The sequence below is a fragment of the Mastomys coucha genome, unplaced genomic scaffold (genome assembly GCF_008632895.1).
Source record: "Mastomys coucha isolate ucsf_1 unplaced genomic scaffold, UCSF_Mcou_1 pScaffold14, whole genome shotgun sequence".
Classification (NCBI taxonomy): Eukaryota; Metazoa; Chordata; class Mammalia; order Rodentia; family Muridae; genus Mastomys; species Mastomys coucha.
Window position 1 is genome coordinate 100,969,246 of NW_022196896.1, and position 18,716 is coordinate 100,987,961.

The 18,716-nt window shown below is 44.8% G+C and overlaps 1 protein-coding gene and 1 long non-coding RNA gene across 6 annotated transcripts in view; one reads left to right on the top strand and one right to left on the bottom strand.

Annotated features, from left to right (window-relative positions):
* The window catches only part of Nhej1 (non-homologous end joining factor 1), a 92,956-nt gene that overhangs the window by 44,258 nt on the left and 29,982 nt on the right, over window positions 1-18,716 (bottom strand). The window lies entirely within an intron of this gene.
* Window positions 12,915-15,074, top strand: LOC116088592. Its single transcript, XR_004117938.1, has 3 exons — window positions 12,915-12,976; window positions 14,249-14,299; window positions 15,054-15,074. It is a non-coding gene; the product is annotated as an uncharacterized LOC116088592 (long non-coding RNA).

Sequence of the window (18,716 nt, forward strand, 5' to 3'; positions counted from 1 at the left end):
TCATGAGGATAATAACAACATAAGTATCCCATAGTGGATGTTGGGGCATACAACTTTAATCACAGAACCAGGGAGGTAGAGGCAGGCAGATCTCTGCGAATTTGAGGTCAGCTTGGTTTATGTCATGAGCTCTAGACCAGGGCTCTATGCCAGGGCTAGGCTCTGTGTTAAAGAGAGAGACAGACAGAGAGAGGGAAGGAGGGACTTACAGACCCAGTAGACGTGACCACACACAAGCAACTTTCTTTCTGAAACCTAGGCCTAGCAGAAGTTTCTGGCTGCCTTAGGACTGTCTGAAATTCAGAAACGACTGAACTTCAAGTGCACTAAGTAGGAAGAACCCCTCCACTGTACTCTTTGAAGCTCTCAGAGAAGCAAATAAGGAAACATTGCTACCGGGTACCTGTGAGTGCTGCCGACTCACAAGCCATGGGGAAACAGACTGAATAGAGTCTTATTCAGGCCAAGGGAAAATGCTGTTAAAACATACAAAACTCCTTTGACTAATGTGAGAGGGGGAAAGAGCCTCTATAATTAACAGAGACTGTCACAGGCATCAGGGGCCTCCGACATGTTCTATGCAAACCACTTGAAAAGACCCAATCTTTTAGGAGAAGGCTGGGGTTTGTGAGCAGGAGCTCCAACAGGCTGGGGACAACTTTTCCAAAAGCATCTCACCATATTTAAAAAGAAGAGAAATGGAGGTGGGGTATGGGGAGGAAAAACCCCAAACCTCAACTTAATGTTTTCCCACCACTGGAACTAAAAAGTGAAAAAGAAGAAGTCCAAACACAACCAGGTTTCAATTAGGGCCTAATTAGAAAGAGAAGTGGCACGGCTGACAGATCTAGGGAAAGAAACGCAGTCAGTGCTTCTGGGCTGAGCCATCCACTTGAAAGCTGTGATGATTAGAGAGGGACAGTTTATGGTGAGAAGAGAGATGGTAGGAGCAGAAGGAGAGGGTTGGGGCTGGGCAATTCTACAAGTCAGGGGCCAGAACAGATAGTCCAGAAGCACACACTGATCAGCCCCTATGAGTAAAGCATTACACAGAGGGCAGTGAGGGGAAAGGATTCCACTCAGGCTCAGCATTCACCACTAGACATACACACACAAGGGTTCTAGAACTTTAAATTCTACTTCTTGTGAGACACAAATCCACATGGATAATTCACATGGCCTCTCTGCATTTCTCTCAGAGCATACTAATGTTTTTACATGAAATGCAGAGAGGTGGGAGAAAACCATTCTATCATCAACTATTCCTCAATAAAGAGATCTGGATCTGCCCCAGCTCTCAAAAGAAGCCAAGGGAAGCTTACACCAGCAGGTAGGCTGGGATATCACACATCAAGACGAATACAGAATGGCTGGAACAGCATTGTGTACCTTCCTTATGACCTGAGATGATTAAGTCCACTTTCTGTAGGAAGGCCACACATCTATAAGCACCCTTGTATACAGTGCGAGAGGGGAGGAAACGCCTGTTCCACTCAAATTTGCAAGATTCAAAGCAGTTTGATCAGGCAGCATGGAATACATCCCCCCGCAACCCCTGCCCCTTGCTCTGAGGTACACTATCCCTTGTTGATTTAGTTCAGGCAACTTGGAGGAGGGACAGGAAGGGCTAGGGCAAACATGTCACAGCCTAAAGTGAATAGGGCTGACAGAAAGAAAAGGCAAAGAACAGAGCTGAGGAGAGGAAAAGAGGAGAGGCCTCTCTTCCCATCCCACAATCTGGGCTCCATCCAACACAAAGTTAATTCCTAACCTCGACTTCACCACCCTGCCCACTGCCTACATGATTTATCCCCCTATCTGCCTGCATCGGCTGTATCAGCCTCCCAGCCCTACACACCATTATAAAAGATGTGTGTGCTGCTGGCTCAGCCTGGCCCAGCACTGGCTCCTGCCACAGTAACCCTTTTCCACCCTTTGACTTTACAAGCCTTCCACCATCATAGAAATCTGAAATCCCACGAAAGAACAGTAAACAAATACCACAGGAGAAAGAAAATACCTATCCAGGTTACTCGGGACAGCAAAAGTCACAAATGGATGGATGTCTAAGCTAGGGATGAAGGCCTCTGAGCACAGGCAGTGAGCTGCTTTCTTACCTGGGCCCACCTAGACAGTAAGAAGCAGCTGCACACAGATGAGCTGATCCTTCATAGGACTAAACCACACCTGAATCTCAGTTTTACTCTGTGTGACAGTGGTCAGAGTCACAGGCAAGTCCTGGCATACGATGGGTACAGAATAGTAGCTATTGTGATCTGGGATGTTAAGCATCTGGAAAATGGGGGTGGGGTAGCAGTTCCTATTCCTTCCTAACACAAAGTTAAATTTTCAACAAGGTTCTCCTTTATTCTGGACAAACTTTTCCTTTCAAAACCAGATTCCACTGATTGATCCAACCCAGGAATAAGCCAAAGGAGGTTTCCTACTAGTGTCGGTTTTACTGTCTTTGTTTTTTTGTTTTCTAGAGCAGTGTCTCTCTCTGTAGCCTAGACTGACCTGGAACTCATTACATAAACTTAAGCTGGTGATCCACTCCCAAGTGCTGGGATTACAGATGTGGACCCCCATGCTTGGATCTCCCTACTATCTTGAGTAACATAATAGCATCACTTTGAACACCTAAAATCTATATCTGCTCCTGTGTCTCCTCATATATCCCAAAAGCTAACTCAGCTTCAGCGTCAAAGGCTATGCTTTCTCATCACAGGCCTCCAGAGAACCTGCCAACTCTGCTGGAATCTGTTCTTTCCCTAAAATGCCCTCTTACCACACAGCCTAAGCCAGAAATCAGGGTCAGACCTTCCCCCAATTAACTTGGCTGAGAATGGACACTAAGGAATTCTCTGCAAGTCTCTGGGGCTCCAATTGCTCTGCCAAGGAGCTGGAGCACTCCCCCAGGGTTCTGTTGTTCACTTGGGGTTAAGGAGCCAGGAGATGGAGGCGGAGGGCAGGAGGGCTGGGGAGGGCAGGAAGAGAAGAGAGCTTTGATTCAGCGACCAGACTGAGTTCTCTACAGGCCGGGCTCCGCTGAGGTTTCTCGGGAGAAATAGGCCTCTGTGGTAGCTGTGTCTGTAAAGCGGATGGAAATGCCCATAAAGCCATATCAAACCCTGTGCAGAAGGACAGGGATATATATAGAACCAGGAACCAAAGGAGCCACAGGGGATTCAGGCGGCCAGCTCCGCCCAGCCCTTAAACACGCCTCAGGGAAGGGGGAGGCCCAAGGAACAAGCTCCAGGAATGAAGGCTGGAGACAGCCCGGCGGGTTTGCCAATGGAGTGGGGAAATTAGGGGCGTCTCAGGGACAATGCTTGAAGGGAACTAACAACTAGGCTGTTGGAATCAATCAAAGTTGAGGGCAACCTAGGCCTGGGGCAGCTCAGGGATGCTAAGGAACCAGACTTGGGGAGTTTGACCAGAGCCTGGTGACTGGCCTGCCTTGGTGTCCCACAGGCTTGACAGAGCATGGCTGCCTTCTCAGAGCCACAGAGCTCCTGATCCATTTGTTCCCCTGGTCTTACCCCAGCTAGCACCTCCACTTTAAATTAGTCCAGGAGCTAGTGTACATTTCTTCCCCACTTCGTCTCAGCCTCTGGAGAAACTGGAGTCGAGGACAGTGGGAAAAAAGAAAAAGAAGTGTATCCTTAGGAAGTGAAGTGTCTTAAGACAAAGTATGCCAAGATGAAAAATCATCATAAAATAGAATCAAGACAGGTGTGACGGCGCCCACCTGTATTCCCAGCACCTAGGAGGCTGCAGCAGGATTGCTGTGAGTCTGAGGTAAGCAAAGTTTATATATCAAGTCTGAGGATAACTGGAGCTACATAGTGACAACTTGTCTCAAGGAAAAAGGATAATAACAAAGAGAAAACAGGGATGCAGATGAAGGTCAGTCATCAACGGGGAACATGCTTAGAAACAAAATAACCCAAAACAAATTCACAGAGAGGAAAGGACAGCCACGAAATAGGCCAGAGCCTCCCAAACCACTGTATCTGGTAGAACAAGGCTCAGAGAAGACAGTCAGGAGTGACCAGGCTCATCAGCTCAGACCTATGGGGATCCTTCCCTACCATTAACTTCTTGCCAAAAGATAGAACACCTGTGTAGTGGAGATGGGGAGCTAGAAGACACTAAGCCTACAAGAATTTCTTATCTGAGCCCCATTCAGACAACCAATTCTCCAATGCCCTACCCCCAATTCAAGAGAATCCCTCCCTCTCCGAATCTCCAGCTCCCAGCCGCACAAGTATCCCAAGGTTTTGGCGCCACCTGCTGTCTCCTCCTGATAGCCGAGTGGACAGGCTGGACCTGCAATTTGCCTGCCTTAATTCATCACAAATGCTAAAGGAAAAAAAGTTTAAGAGAACATTAACTATAAGTTCTGGGACCATGATACAACTCAGGGGTACAGCACTTGCTTAATTTCTAATAAAAGGGTGACCCCTGGAGAAATTTACTCTGGCTTTCCGGTCTGATATCTTGGGAACATTTCTGGCTCATCCAGAGCAGTGGTTCTTAAACCTTCCTAATGTTGCAACCCTTTTATACAGTTGCTCATGTTGTAGTGACCCCAACTATAAAATTATTTTTCTTTCTACTTCATAACTCTAAATTTCTACTGTTATAAATCATAAGGTAAACATCTGATATGGGGGATATTTGATAATACCCAGTAGTGGTGCCAGTGGTGGCACCCACGTCTAATCACAGCACTTAGGAGGCAGAGAGACAGGTGGATCTCTGAGTTTGAAGACAGCCAGGACCACACATACACACACACACACACACACACACACACACACACACACACACACACAAACAGAGAGAGAGAGAGAGAAAGAGAGAGAAAGAGAGAGAGAGAGAGGGAGAGAGAGAGGAGGGAGAATATGAATGAGAGAAAGGGAGAGAGGGAGAGGGAGGGGGAGGGAGGGAAGGAAGGAGGGAGGGAAGAGACCCCTGTGGAGAAAAAGGATATCTGACATGAGGTGGGTGTGAAAGGGTTGTTTGGCCACCTTGAAGGGGTGGATACCCAAAGGCTGAGAACTGCTGCTCCAGAGCCTTTCATTGTGTGTCTATATCTAGTGTTAAAGCCATTAATCTGCAAAATTCCTTTTCCAAGAGTCTTGTGCATTTGAGAACAATGAGAACTCAACAGGCATTTTTCTAGTTAATAGATTCTATTTTAAATTCTGTCTACAGCACATTAGTTTGGTTTTCTTGGTTTTAAGTAGATTTTCTAATTTGTACCTAGATGACATGATCAAGTGCTTCTCATCCAACTCTATGACAACAGTGTTCCATAAGCAATGACTTAGACAGTTTATGCTGCTGTATCATTCTAGGTCTCTCACTCTGATATATAGTAAGTTCAGAGAAGTCAGTTTATGCCACAGATAATACATCTATCCATTCAATTTACCAGATATCTCTGTAGCACCTACCACAGGCCAGATATAAACTGTAGGTAGGGTTGTAAGATACACAAGGTCTATACTCTTGCATATTCTAACACCTTTTACCTACTGACTTATTTAGTGTAGAAATTCTACATCCATCTTAACGAATACCTGTGTGAGCCACAAAGATCAAGACAAAGGCATATGCAGACTTTGTAAAGAGATAAAATGAAGACATAGAAGGAGATGGTAGTTGGGGAGTGTAGCCACTGGGTGGATAATACCAGCATTGGAAGGCTGAGACAGGAAGATTGCTCTGAGTTTGAACTATAAATGAGTTCCAGGTCAGCTGGTTTGTGGGGAGGGAAGAGGAAGGTTTGTAAGTTTTGTCTCTAAAGACTAGTATTGAGTTTCCCCTACAACATAATACTGAACCAACTATAGGAACTATAAGCCAGCATCTTAAGTCAGCTTCCTCCAGTCCCAAGGTCTTTCATAGAAAGAAAAGAGGCAAGATACTATCGATTCCACACCAGGATTAACTGCTTAAGTTATATATAAGTACTTCTCCAAATGCCGCCACAAAAAATATATAGGATTCCATCAAATGGAATAGAGGAGAGTCAATTAATTTATTACATGTATATGGGTGTTTTGCCTGCATGTATATCTGTGCACTACATGCATGCAGTGTCCAGAGAGAGAAGAAAAGGGCATCAGTTCCCCCTTTGAAGTAGATTTACAAATGGTTATGAACTGCCATGTGTTGCTGAGAATCCAGCCTGGTCCTTTAGAAGAAGACAGTGGCTTCTAACTGATCCTATTATAAGCTGGTAAGTAAAGGGAACTAAAGTCAGCCATAGAATTGTAGGATACACATGTCCTCTCCTAACCTAGCTCCCTTGTTTTCCCAAGTGAGACTAATACACTGGCCATTTGAAAAGGCACCTTGAATTCTTGGAAAGAGGTTTCCAAAGCTTCCAGTAATAGTGCTATCAAGTAAAACATTATCTCTACTTCAGCTACATCACCACCACCACCACCATCAATATTTATTAGTATATTTGCTATTATTACCTCTTTTTGAACTATTATGTATGGAATGCCTAGGAGTATTTATTATACTCCATTTATTATAGTTCTGATTTCCCTATGGAAAAACTAAGGCCCCATGAGTTATTCAAGCTTGACACCAAAATTCCAAGAGCCAGTTAATACTAAATACCATAGGAGGGTGGCCTGGACCCCTGGTGCTATCCTTTCTTTAGCTGTACTGTCATCTCGGGTTTTGTGTTTGTTTAGTTGGTTGATTTGAGCTTTTGTTTTGGATTTTGTTGTTGCTGTTGTCTGTTTATATTTTTTGGGCAGAATCTCATGCCTGTAATCCTAGGACTTAGGAGTTGGAGACAGAAAGACCAAGAATCCAAAGCTATGCCAGGCAGTGGCGATGCATGCCTTTAACTCCAGCACCTGGGCAGCAGAGGCAGGCAGATTTCTGAGTTCAAGGCCAGCCTGGTCTACAGAGTGAATTCCAGGACAGCCAGAGCTATACAGAGAAACCCTTTCTCGAAAAACCAAAAATGAATCCAAAGCCAATCTAGTGAGTTTGAGGCCAATCTGAGATACATGAGGCCCTGTTTCAAAACACACACACACACACACACACACACACACACACCATAAAACAAACAAAGAAAACCCAGAAAAATCCAAAGACAATAGACTATTTTCTTGTCTTAAAAATGAAACAAAACAAAAACCATTGCTTTTTACTGTGTAGCCCAGGCTTGTCTTGAATTTCCAACTGTCTTCTTGTCTTAGCTTACTGAGTACTGGATTACATGTGTGCCTTTCTGAGGCTAGCCTCAGCTGGCTATGGAGGATGGCTGTGAGCTCCAAATCCTCCTGCTTTATATCTAGCCACTTCTTGTGAGCGTCCTAAGATTCCATAATTGCCCTACCTCCAAGGTATACATCACCACCACGGCTAACACTGATGCTAAGTTCCCAAACCGAACCAAAGAACAGACCACAGCTGGGCAAACTAAGTTAAATCTTTCAAGAGAAAAAACAAAAATAAAAACACCAAGGGGGAGAACACCAGACTATTCCCCACCCCAGAGTGCATACTTACAAGTTCTACTTAAACAGCACTGAGGACAGGGGAAGCCCTGACAAGGTAGCAGCCAAAGCTAACAAACAGGGAAACCAGAAGGAGGGTCCTCAAAGTGAGCCTTCCTTATCAGTGCTTCTCAACCTTCCTAATGCTGGGACCCTTTAATACAGTTCCTCATACTCTGGTAGCCCCCAGCCAAACTATTTAGTTGCTACTTTGTAACTATAATTTTACCACTGTTATGAATTGTAGTATAAAAATCTGATATGAAGGATATTGGATATGCAACCACTGTGAAAGGTCATTTGAAGCCCCTCAAAAGAGTCAAGAGCCACAGGTTGAAAACCACTGCCTTACATCTATCCATTTCTTGTGAGCTTTCTGAGAGTCCATAATTTCCCCTGAAGAATACTCCATTTGTCCCCACTTCGTTTCCCCCTATGCAGCACTCTTTCTTGGGTTGTGCATATGTGAATACCTGTCCCCACTTCTAAGACATCTGATGCTTGGGGCGGGAATCATGCCAATCATCTTTGTGTTACCAGCACTTACAAGTACTAAAGATGCTAGTTTCTAGATCTGAGAGCACTCTATTGGCAAAGTGTTTGTTGTACGAACCAGAAGGACCTGAGTTCAATACATGTATGTATGTATGTATGTATGTCAGGTTCTGATGGATGTATCTATCATCCTAGCACGGGGAAGACAGAAATAAGAGGAGCCATGAAGCTTGTTAGCCGTCTGATGAACTAAATCTGCAAGGTTAAGGCTCAATGAGAGACCTTGTCTCAAAAAAATCAGTTTTGAGTACTGAGGAGATGATGGCTCAATTGATAAAGCACAAGGATAAAGACCTGAGTTTGAATCCCCAGAAGCTATGTAAAGCCAGGCACAGTAGTAACTTCCGTAATCCCAGTATTTCTATGGAAGATGGGAAAAATATCCATTAGATCACAAGCCAGTGAGCCTGGCACGTGTAGTGGGGAAAATGGCAAGAGAACCTGCTTCAAACAGGGTAGAGAAAGCTACTCTCTGCTCTCCACACACATGCCTTAGCATTGCATGCACCTCTATTCACAAACACACACACACACACACACACACACACACACACATTTTTTAAATTTTTTTTCAAATAAGAGAGCTATTGAGAACATTGACCTCTGGTTTCCACAAGCATGTGCACAAACATGCATATGTATGTACACATGTACACACAAACACATATAGACACATACACACAGAGATACTAGCTTCCTATTCCCCACTTCAGTACCTGTGCTCAAGAAATCTAAAGCCAGTAGTATCCAGGAAATGCTGGGTAAGGACAATAACATTAACATCAGCAGTCCAGTACAACCCCACTAAGTTCTCAGTCAGTTCAGGATACTGGACTCTTGGCCCAGACATTTACTCTTAAGGTTTGCCTCCTCCTCAAAAGACTCTAGGAATTAGGGTTAGTTTTAAATTCTAGAAACTCTAATCATTCTTGTTTTCTCCAAGCTAAGAGCCTGAAGGAAGACTGCGGATACTTCATGAATATTGATGGGTCCCTGCGGTCACATGAATATTAACAACGCCCTGTGGCTTTCGGGAATAACTGCCCAGCTAGAAGTCTAATATTAACCTTGGCTAGGCCAGAAAGGTGGAATAAGCATATGCCCATACATCCCCATGGGGAGTAATAGGTGGACAGCAGGGGCCAGTTTAGGGGTTTGCCTCTATGCAAACATGGGCACGAGGGCAATTAAGAAAAGACTAAACATGTGCCTCAAATCCCTGGCACTGAAGGCTCTGTTAGCTGCTACCCAAGCAGGAATCCCCAATTCTAATGCTTTGCAAGTTAGGATACAGAAGCTAAATCACATACAATTCAGGGGGAAAAAGCACTGTACAAATACACTGACCTAATTCAATTGCTAAAGCAGAGAAGCAGGCAAGGCTTAAAGTTAGACCATGTTGGAAAGAACTGAGGATCAAATAAGACTCAATCAGTTATGATTATGGACTTTGCAGGTCACGTAGTAACAGTAATGAAAGATATACAAACTGAATTAGCAGACAAAGGGAAGGACAACAGGTTTAAGAGAAAAAAAACATTCTCAGGATGAAGAGGTAAGAAATGTAAAGGGTATACCCATAGCTAGGGGTATATTTCAGTGATAGAAAACTTGCTGGCATGCACAATGCACAAGTTCAATCTCATACAATACATAGACATAGACATAGACATGTGTGTATGTGTGTATACATGAATATATGGTTTTATATATGTACAGATGTAAGATACTCCTATCTACATATTTTGAGCCAGGAGACATCAAAAAGAATGGCTTTTTTAAAGTACTGTGAGTCAAAAATAACTCTTAATAACTCTTGACCCTCACTCCAGGTCTAAGTTCAAAGCCTATTTCTACAGCGCATGACAGTCCTACTAAAAGGAAAAGCAGGTAGAGGAGCCTCTGTGCTAGTCAGACTTAATGCTTAATGAAGAAATTCTCACCACCCTCATACTCAAGGACAAACTACTCTGAAAACTTATTAAGTAGCTCTTCACTCCTCTAGGCTGATCTTGCTCAAAGGCCTTGACCCTTTCGTTCTGTCTGAAAGCACCAACCCAGCCCCCTTCATACACACTCAGGAACAGAGGGTCTGTGGACCTAACCCAAGCTGAGGTGCTGAGAGGCCACACCTAGGAAGGTGGGGGCTGCTCACAGGAGCTGTGTTCTGTCACACAATTACCATATTATGTGGTTCTAATAAAAAGAAATACTTGAAGTTTTATTAGTGCCATATAATAAAGTATTTATAGAATCTGGGGGGCGGGGAATGGGCAGCATCAGAATTGTTAGTAATAACCTGGCAACAACAGTTCTCAGTGTCGGCCATCCAGGTTAAATCTGAATGCAGAGCCTCCACTGTGGGGGAAGGAACAGCATGAACACAACTTACAACACAGACCCTTTCCTCAACAGTGTGTCTCTGGCTTCTCTCTAACTAGCTGCAAGTGAGGTGAGGAAAGGCAAGAAGAACATGGAACACTGGCAAAATCAGTGGGCTTTGGCCCCAAAAGGCTGGGGGACAGAGAAAAGGGTACCATTGTAAGGATGAGTGGAAGGATGGCTTTCAAAGGGTCTATTCTGGACCTAGACTAGCAGTTCTGAAACCTGCCCATTATTGTGCTCACCCTTCCTATACCACTCACATTCTTTACAAGGGTGCTGTACCCCACATCTGCCCCCAGCACACACTCACAGCTTCTCACATAGGGCCCGTCTTCATACATCCATCCTCAGGGCCACAGTATATATGTATGCAAGTGCATATAGCACATACACAATATACATGTAAACACATAACATACACATGTACATACATGTGAGCACATGCATGCTCACTGCAGCATGCTGCTTCCTCAAGGCACAGACTGCCTGCCTTTCCTGGGCACCTTTCCAGATGAAGACAGTCTCTAGATAAAAATGTCTTCTGAGTCTACATTCCTCTTTTAACATTTCAGAATTTTCTATTACCCAGAAAATCTCCTAAAGAGAAAGAGAAGTGAGGGCTGTGGCATTATTACAGAGGAGACTATAAACAGAACAAATATAGAGTTGCTTTATTACAAGGCAGTGTGGGGCTGGTGGCTGGCTGATTACAGGGAAACTCCCCAGAGCTCTCTAGAGTCCCAAACCTCAATAAAGGACAGACTATAGCTGCCATCAAGTGAGCAGCAGTTGGATCCAGGGCGCCCTAGAATCCCTCCAGATTCCAGTCCAGGATGTGATACCTGCCTTGGCTGAAGGTAAGGAGAAAAGCAAACACAATCTAAGAGCCAGGACTGTGCTTGGCAAAGAGCCACCAGGCCATCTTCTCAAAGACAAACACAATTAGTTATGGTTTGGGTTTCCTGAAATCAATAGATTCCAAATTTCAGTAGAAAACAAAATAAAACAAAACAACTAGAACTCAAGAACAAATTGACAGATTCAAAACCCAGACATATCAAGAATAGTCCATGGGGGTGGTTAGAGGCAGGAGAGGAGCAATGTAACTGGCTGGACTGAAACAACCCAGACTACGCACAAGATCATAGAAGGAAGAGTGGGAAATCCACAGATCCTCCCTTCTGGGCTCCGGGCACACGGTGTCCCTTCCTGGGTGACTCACAGTGGGATCACCTTCACCACTACTTCATGTGGTGAAGCCCTCTTTATAAGGAGACACACTGCGAGCCTTCTCCTCCTCCCTGCTTGTGAGCCAGGGCAATTGCGTCACTGACCCTCACACACTCCCTCCTCTTTCCAGCGGCCACCACACAAGGGATCTTGTCTTGTGGTCCCAGAAACCCTTTCATCTGGACTCCAAACCCACTGTCACCTTGGCCTTGAATCACTCTTCAGGAGACACTTGGGAAACAGCAGGACAAAGAGTGTCTGGTCCGACCCTGCAGGGCCATCCTCTTCTCTGCCCAAAGGTAGGACACAGGGATAAATTCTGAACCTGGTCCTATGTGAGCTCTCCCTAGAGACTACACTTCCCACTGAATTGGATAATACCCATCACTCCAGTTCCCAAGCTGAGAGATAAAAAGAGATGAGAGGCATCCTTTCTGGCTGATTACATTATAGGTCCTCCACCTTACTTGTTTAGGGATTAAACAAGTCTTGGAAGTCTTGGAAGATGGCTGCCAAATATGTGCCCACCCCTATTTCTGTTCTCACCCCACTGGGCCAGTCTATTCTTAGCCCCAAGTAAAGCATTTGGCAGCTGAAAATGTCAGTATGTCTCAGACCCTTCTCCAAGATAGAGAAGTTCTTCCAATCCCCTTTCAGCTCATTCCCATGTTGCACAGTTCTAACATTTTTCCTTGACCTTCTGTGTAGGATAATTCCTGCTTACCCATGTTCCTTTCACTTCAGAACCTGCACTTCAACTGGCAGGTTTACAATGAGATACAGTAATGCTTTCTCATCGAATATATCTCATTAGGACAGTCTCAGAGATGATGTAGGACTGTAGGGAAAGAGTTGTACTAGAAAGTCAAAGGATGAGGTCTATACCACAGTAACTTATGAGACTTTGATTCACTCGATTTCTCTGAGCCAAACCATCGTATCTCCTTAGCCTTAAATGTCCTAGTGGGCTTAACACAAAGCAATGACTATGTAAATTGGTACCTTAGCTTTATTTATGTAGCTCTGACTGTCCTTAAACTTGTTCTGTACACAAGGCTGTCTTTGAACTCATAGAGACTTGCCTGCCTCAGTCTTCACAGTGCTGACATCAAAGGCCAGCACCTACACCAGCTTATTTTTATTCTTTTTTATCTAAGTAGGTGATCAAACTCTTGTGTTGATTGTACTCAGTGGAGCCTGCCGATTTCACCAGATAGCTATAACATCATAAAGACAAAAGTCCTTTGAACACGCTGCAGCTGCTGGTAAGGGTAGGGTATGCCTGTGATCCTAGCATTAAGGGAAGCTGGGGCAGGAAGATTATGATTGCTAGACTAGCCTAGACTACAAGTAAGACCCTGTCAAGAAAAAAGAAAGAAGAGGAGGGGAGTGGAGGGGAGAAGGAGGGTGGGAAGGATGGGATGAGAGGGCAGAAGAGAGAGGAGATGAAATAAAAAGCTTTCAATGGATCAGCCAAAGTAAACAATATGCAATGTCCCTAGGGAGGGAGGCCACAAAAGATAGGAGTTAAAGTACTGTTGAGAAGGCTTGTAACAGTGAAGGTGAATAGCAAGCATATAAGGGAGGCAGAATGTAGAGGACCAGAGGACATGCCCTGAGAGGAAGTAACATCTTCATTGACATCCAAACATGAAGAGAAGCAAAGGATGTAGCTTGGTGGTAGGGGACTTGCTTCACATAGAAAAACAGAACAAGTTGGAAATTTTTATTGCTGTTGTATATGTGCCTCTGGCAGTATTACAAGGAGAAACTCCACATGCTAAAAAACGACAGATAAGAAAACAATGGGTGGGCTGGAGAGATGGCTCAGCTGTTAAAAGGACTGGCTGCTCTTCCAGAGGACCTGGGTTCAATCTCCACCACCCACAGAAAAGAATAGGCTTCAGAAACTGACAGCAGCTCACAGTGACTGAAAGTGAAGATGTGAGGGTGTGGGTGTGGCCTAGCTAGCATAAGAATGGGGATAAAAGTAGTGCTTCAATCTAAGGGCCTTTGGCAGATTAGGGAGTGTGGACTTTAGGGGTAATTGGAAGCCACGAACCTTCTAAGACTCTCTTTGGTGAATAGCTTCCCCCTGGTTCCTTCCCTGATTGTGGATCTCCTGAGCTAACGGGTATTAGCAAAAAGACAGAGGGTCAGGTTCGGTCTGCTTATTTCTTTTCATCCTTTAGCAACAGAGGAATTCAGCAGTTCCCACCCCTTTCCTCATGAGACTCTCTAAGTCCTTTAAATGCTTGGTTTACTTTCCAAACAGGCTCTGTCTCGGCCCCCTTACTGCCACCCCCACCCAGCAAGGAAAACCCTTTGATTGTGTAGCTGATGCCTTCCACCTAGCTGTCCTATTGACCTGGGCTCTTAGCCTCTTTTCTTGACTATTTCCTCACCATCACCATCCTCCAAATAGGGCTGTCAAGTGACCCTGCCAATAATCCACATTTCTAATCCAAAGCACATTTCTTATCTCTCACCTGCGTTCCACCAACTCTGTCAATATTTACTTCTCTCCTCAATCCTAGATCCCCTCAACCTCGAGAAACAATTTGGTGGCCCTCTAACAGAAGACTAAGGTAATGCTGGGCAAACATGTGATCAATCTGGGTAAGAAAGACCTCATATCTAGCTGATAACGGCAAACTAGAAAATAAACAAAATGAAAGCCTCCACCCTTCCCTTCCTCCCGTACCTCATTAAGTTGCCTATGTCGTAGTTTAAGGCTTAGAATCAATGCCCTACCGGAAAATCACCACAGTCCTTAATTTTATCTCCTGCTTACACCATTTAACCTTAGAAACTTGACATTGAGGAAGAAATCTTTAACTCACCTTTCTACCTCATGTCAGAGCCCTGCAGCATGAACTAGCAACCGAGGCTCTAACAGCTTCTAACTAACATGCTTCTAACAGCCAAATGTCCTAGAAATTCTTGTTTATCTTTCTGTTTTGTTTTGAGTTTTTGTTTGATTTGCTTTGATTTTGAAACAAGACTTCTTTGTGTAGCCTTAGCTGCCCAAGGACCAGCTCTGCAGACCAGGCTGGCCTGGAACTCACAAAGATCTGCCTCCCTCTGCCTACCAGTGCTGGAATTAAGGGTATGAACCACCACATCCAGCAAAGATTTGTTTATTTTGATTTTATCTGTATGACCATTTTCTCTCCATGTGTTGTGTATTCAAGGACAGAGGAGGACAGAAGAGGGCGTCAGATCTGTTGGAACTGTTTATAGCTGGTTATGAGCTACCATCTGGGTACTGGGAACTGAACTTGGGTCTTCTGCAAGAGCAGCAAGTGCTCTTAAGCACTGAGCCAGAAGTCTTTTTTCCAGGGTGGTTCAAGCCTATAATCCAAACACTCAGAAGGTTGAGGCAGAAGGATTGTCACACATTCAAGATCATTCTGAACTACATAGTAAGTACTAGGCTATTCAGGGCTTCATAGTAGATCCTATTTCAAAAAAATAAATAGAACAAAATTTGGAAAAAAGAAAGAAATCCCCCCTTACCTTAGGTATGATCACTAGGCTGACAGATCCAAAGGGATGAATTCCACTTTCCTTTCATTTGGTTGATTTTTGGTTTTCTGAAACAGGTCTCCCTATGGAGCTCTGCTTGCCTTGGATTTGTTAGGTGGGCCTCAAATTTGCTGTGATCCTCTTTCATCAGCCTCTTAAGCCTAATTCGCCACACCCAGCTGCATAAAGTCTCTAAATTCTAGGATGATGCTATTTAAAGTAAGAGCAGAGCCTGGGTGCTGTGGCTTGCACCTCTAATCCCAGCAATCTCCTCAGGAGGCTGATGGGAGGGTTTGAATGCAAAGGCAGTCTGAGCAGCACAGCAAGATCTCCTCTTTAAAATAAATACGAACAGTATGATTAGACAACTGGTACCAATCCATACCTTACACTGAGGCTTGATAAGAGAGTTAAAGAGGCTGAGCACAAGCCTTTAAACACGTCTATAACATGCTGGCATTGTCATGATACCCACACGTGTGTTCAGAGGACTCATCTATAGAATAGCTTGGATGCAGTTGAAGTTGTATAAGCCCTGTGGAGCTCATGTTGCCTGTTACTTACATGCAATGCAAATTATTTTGAAAAGCACTTGCTGACAGTCTCAATGGAAGACACCAATAGGCCCTGGGGTAGGAAGTCGACTCCTCTCTTCTCTCTTTCTGGGGTCAAGAGAGAGTGAACCTGCTGCCTTGGGTAGGGACAGGAAGCTGTTCCCACTAAATCACGGCTGTATGGGGTGAAGAGGAGGGCAGGAATTGGTGGCCAGGTTATCAGGCAATAACAAACTCAGTGCTCAAGCACACGACTTCCAGCAATGGAAGGAGCTTCCTTTGTTTTGAGAAAACAAGAGCTGCAAGAAGCTTTTCCGTGACATGTTCGTGCCTGGCTTTAGCAAAGTGCAACACCTCCTCCCCCAACCCCCCCGCAACCCCCCAACACACAAATAGGACAGTCTTGGCCAGTGACGGATAAGCCAGCACCGTGACCACAACCCCTGTTTGCCCTTCCTTTTCCACCACTTCCTCAGTTGCAAGGCCACTCTGGGGACATAGGTAGATGGCAGCCTAGGTCACAGTCAAGAACTTCACCCCCAGTGACCCAGGACCTCGTCCATACAACTCTCCTAATGCCCTTGCGGCCTATGTTCTCTCCTCAGTGTTGCACTTTTGATCTCAGGCCAAAGATTCTGGCCCATTCTCTGGGACTGTCGGTAAGCTAAGGCTCAGCACACCTCTCCGATAAAGACCACGGCATGTTTTAGCAAACTAAATCCCAAGCAGCGCCTATCCAAGTTCAAGAAGAGCACTTGAAGTTTCACTAAAATATTCTGAGCACATATTTGTGTGTGTGTGTGTGCATGTGTATCTATGTATTCATGTGTGAACAGGTGTTCAAAAACTCGAGCTAATGTACATGTGGGGGCCAGAGGTCTACACCAGGTGCCTTCCTCTGCTGCTTATCACTGTATTCTATTTATTTATTTATTTATTTATTTATTTATTTATTTATTTATTTATTTATTTGGTTTTTCGAGACAGGGTTTCTCTGTGTAGCCCTGGCTGTCCTGGTACTCACTCTGTAGACCAGGCTGACCTCGAACTCAGAAATCTGCCTGTCTCTGCCTCCCAAGTGCTGGGATTAAAGGCGTGAGCCACCACCGCCCGGCTCATTGTATTCTTTTTAAAAAATGTTTAAAGGGGGCTGGAGAGATGGCTCAGTGGTTAGGAGCACTGACTGTTCTTCTGAAGGTCCTGAGTTCAAGTCCCAGCAACCACATGGAGGCTCACAACCATCCATAATGAGATCTGATGCCCTCGTCTGGTGCATCTGAAGAGAGCTACAGTGTACTTACATATAACATTTTTAAAAAATGTTTAAATATTTATTTGGGGTGTGTGTGTGTGTGTGTGTGTGTGTGTGTGTGTGTGTGTGTGTGTGTAGCATATGTGGAGAACAAGTTTCTGTAGTCAACTTTCTTCTCCCACCATGTACGTTTTGGTGATCCAGGGATCAAACTGTAGTCATCAGGCTTGGCAGCAGGCATCTTTACGCGCTGAGCCATCTCACTAACTTTCTATCTCATTTTTGATACAGGTTCTCTCAGTGAACCAGGAGCTCACATTGGCTAGGCTGGCTGAGCTCTGAGGATCCACCTGCCTTTGCCCTCATGAGAGCTGAGGTTAGACATGTGTCACCGCACCTGGCTTTTTACATGGCTGCTAAGGATCCCAGATCCCAGGCCAATGAGATAGTTCAGCCAGTAAAGGTGCCTGCTGCCAAGCTTTGAAGTTCCCATGGTGGAAAGAGAGATCTAACACTCTCAAGCTGTCCTCTCTCCTCCACATGTGCACTGCTTCCTGCCCTCCACACATGAATAAATGAATGAACACAAGCTCAGGTCCTAATGAGTTTGCCTGCTGAGCTCTCTCCCCAGCCTCCTACACATGTTTTATGTTATCAAAGAGTCACTAATATGCTAAACATTTTGATATCACTATAACTATAAGTATGCAAAACAATGCACCTGTTGTTTTGGTTTGGTTTTGGAGGGAGCCTCTACATAGTCCCAGCTGTCTTGGAGCTGTCTTTACCAGACTGGCATCAAACTCACAGAGATCCACTTGCCTCTGCCTCCCAACTGCTTGGATTAAAGCCGTGCATTACTATGCCTAGCTGTACTTTTTCTTGATGCAAAATGCTGTCAAATCTTCCAAGCTTCCAAGGATTTAACTGGAGGGAGGTGGCTGGAGGAAGGCTTAGGACGAAACACTAAAATTGTCCTGTTGTTACATCCAAAAGATTCTCACTCTTGAAGGTGCAAACAGGGTAAGTCTTGACATTTCAGACTCACATGAAAGTTCTACCTAAGGCCAAAGACTGCAGGACAGAACCTGAAAATCAGGGCCAAGGAGGTAAAACCCTTGGAGGCCAGCAACCCTCCCTCTTACTCTGATTAATCAATGGCTCTTACTCTACACTCTGATGGCCCAAGAGCCCAAGTTTCTGTGAAGACTCATTTGTCCAGTAAGGGGAGGGGTGTGGGGGCGGGACTCCCCCCACTCCAGGCCTCTTTTGTGCCAAAGAAGGAGGAAACAGAATAAGCAAAATAAAATTCATAAAGCAAAGCAGTAATTATGGTGTGGTCAACAAGAGGCAGCTACTCAGGCCCATCATTATGTGGCTAAATTTAACGCCCTGCGAGGCCAGGGGAGCCATGCGCCCCGGGCACCGTGTGTCCACACAGACGCCAGCTCTGCCACCTTCACCCGCTCAACAGCCACCAGGGTTGCCAGAAAGCAGGTCACAATTTTTTTTATAGTCTGTTTACTAAGATGCTGTTTTTACTGCCGGCGCTTCTCTCATTTTATCTTTTCCCCTTTTCCCCAAACAGACTGGCCTGTATTTTCTGTCCTGGTTTTTTTTTTTTCCTCCCTCTCTCAGTGCTATTTTCAGAACTCTAATTTTATATGGTAT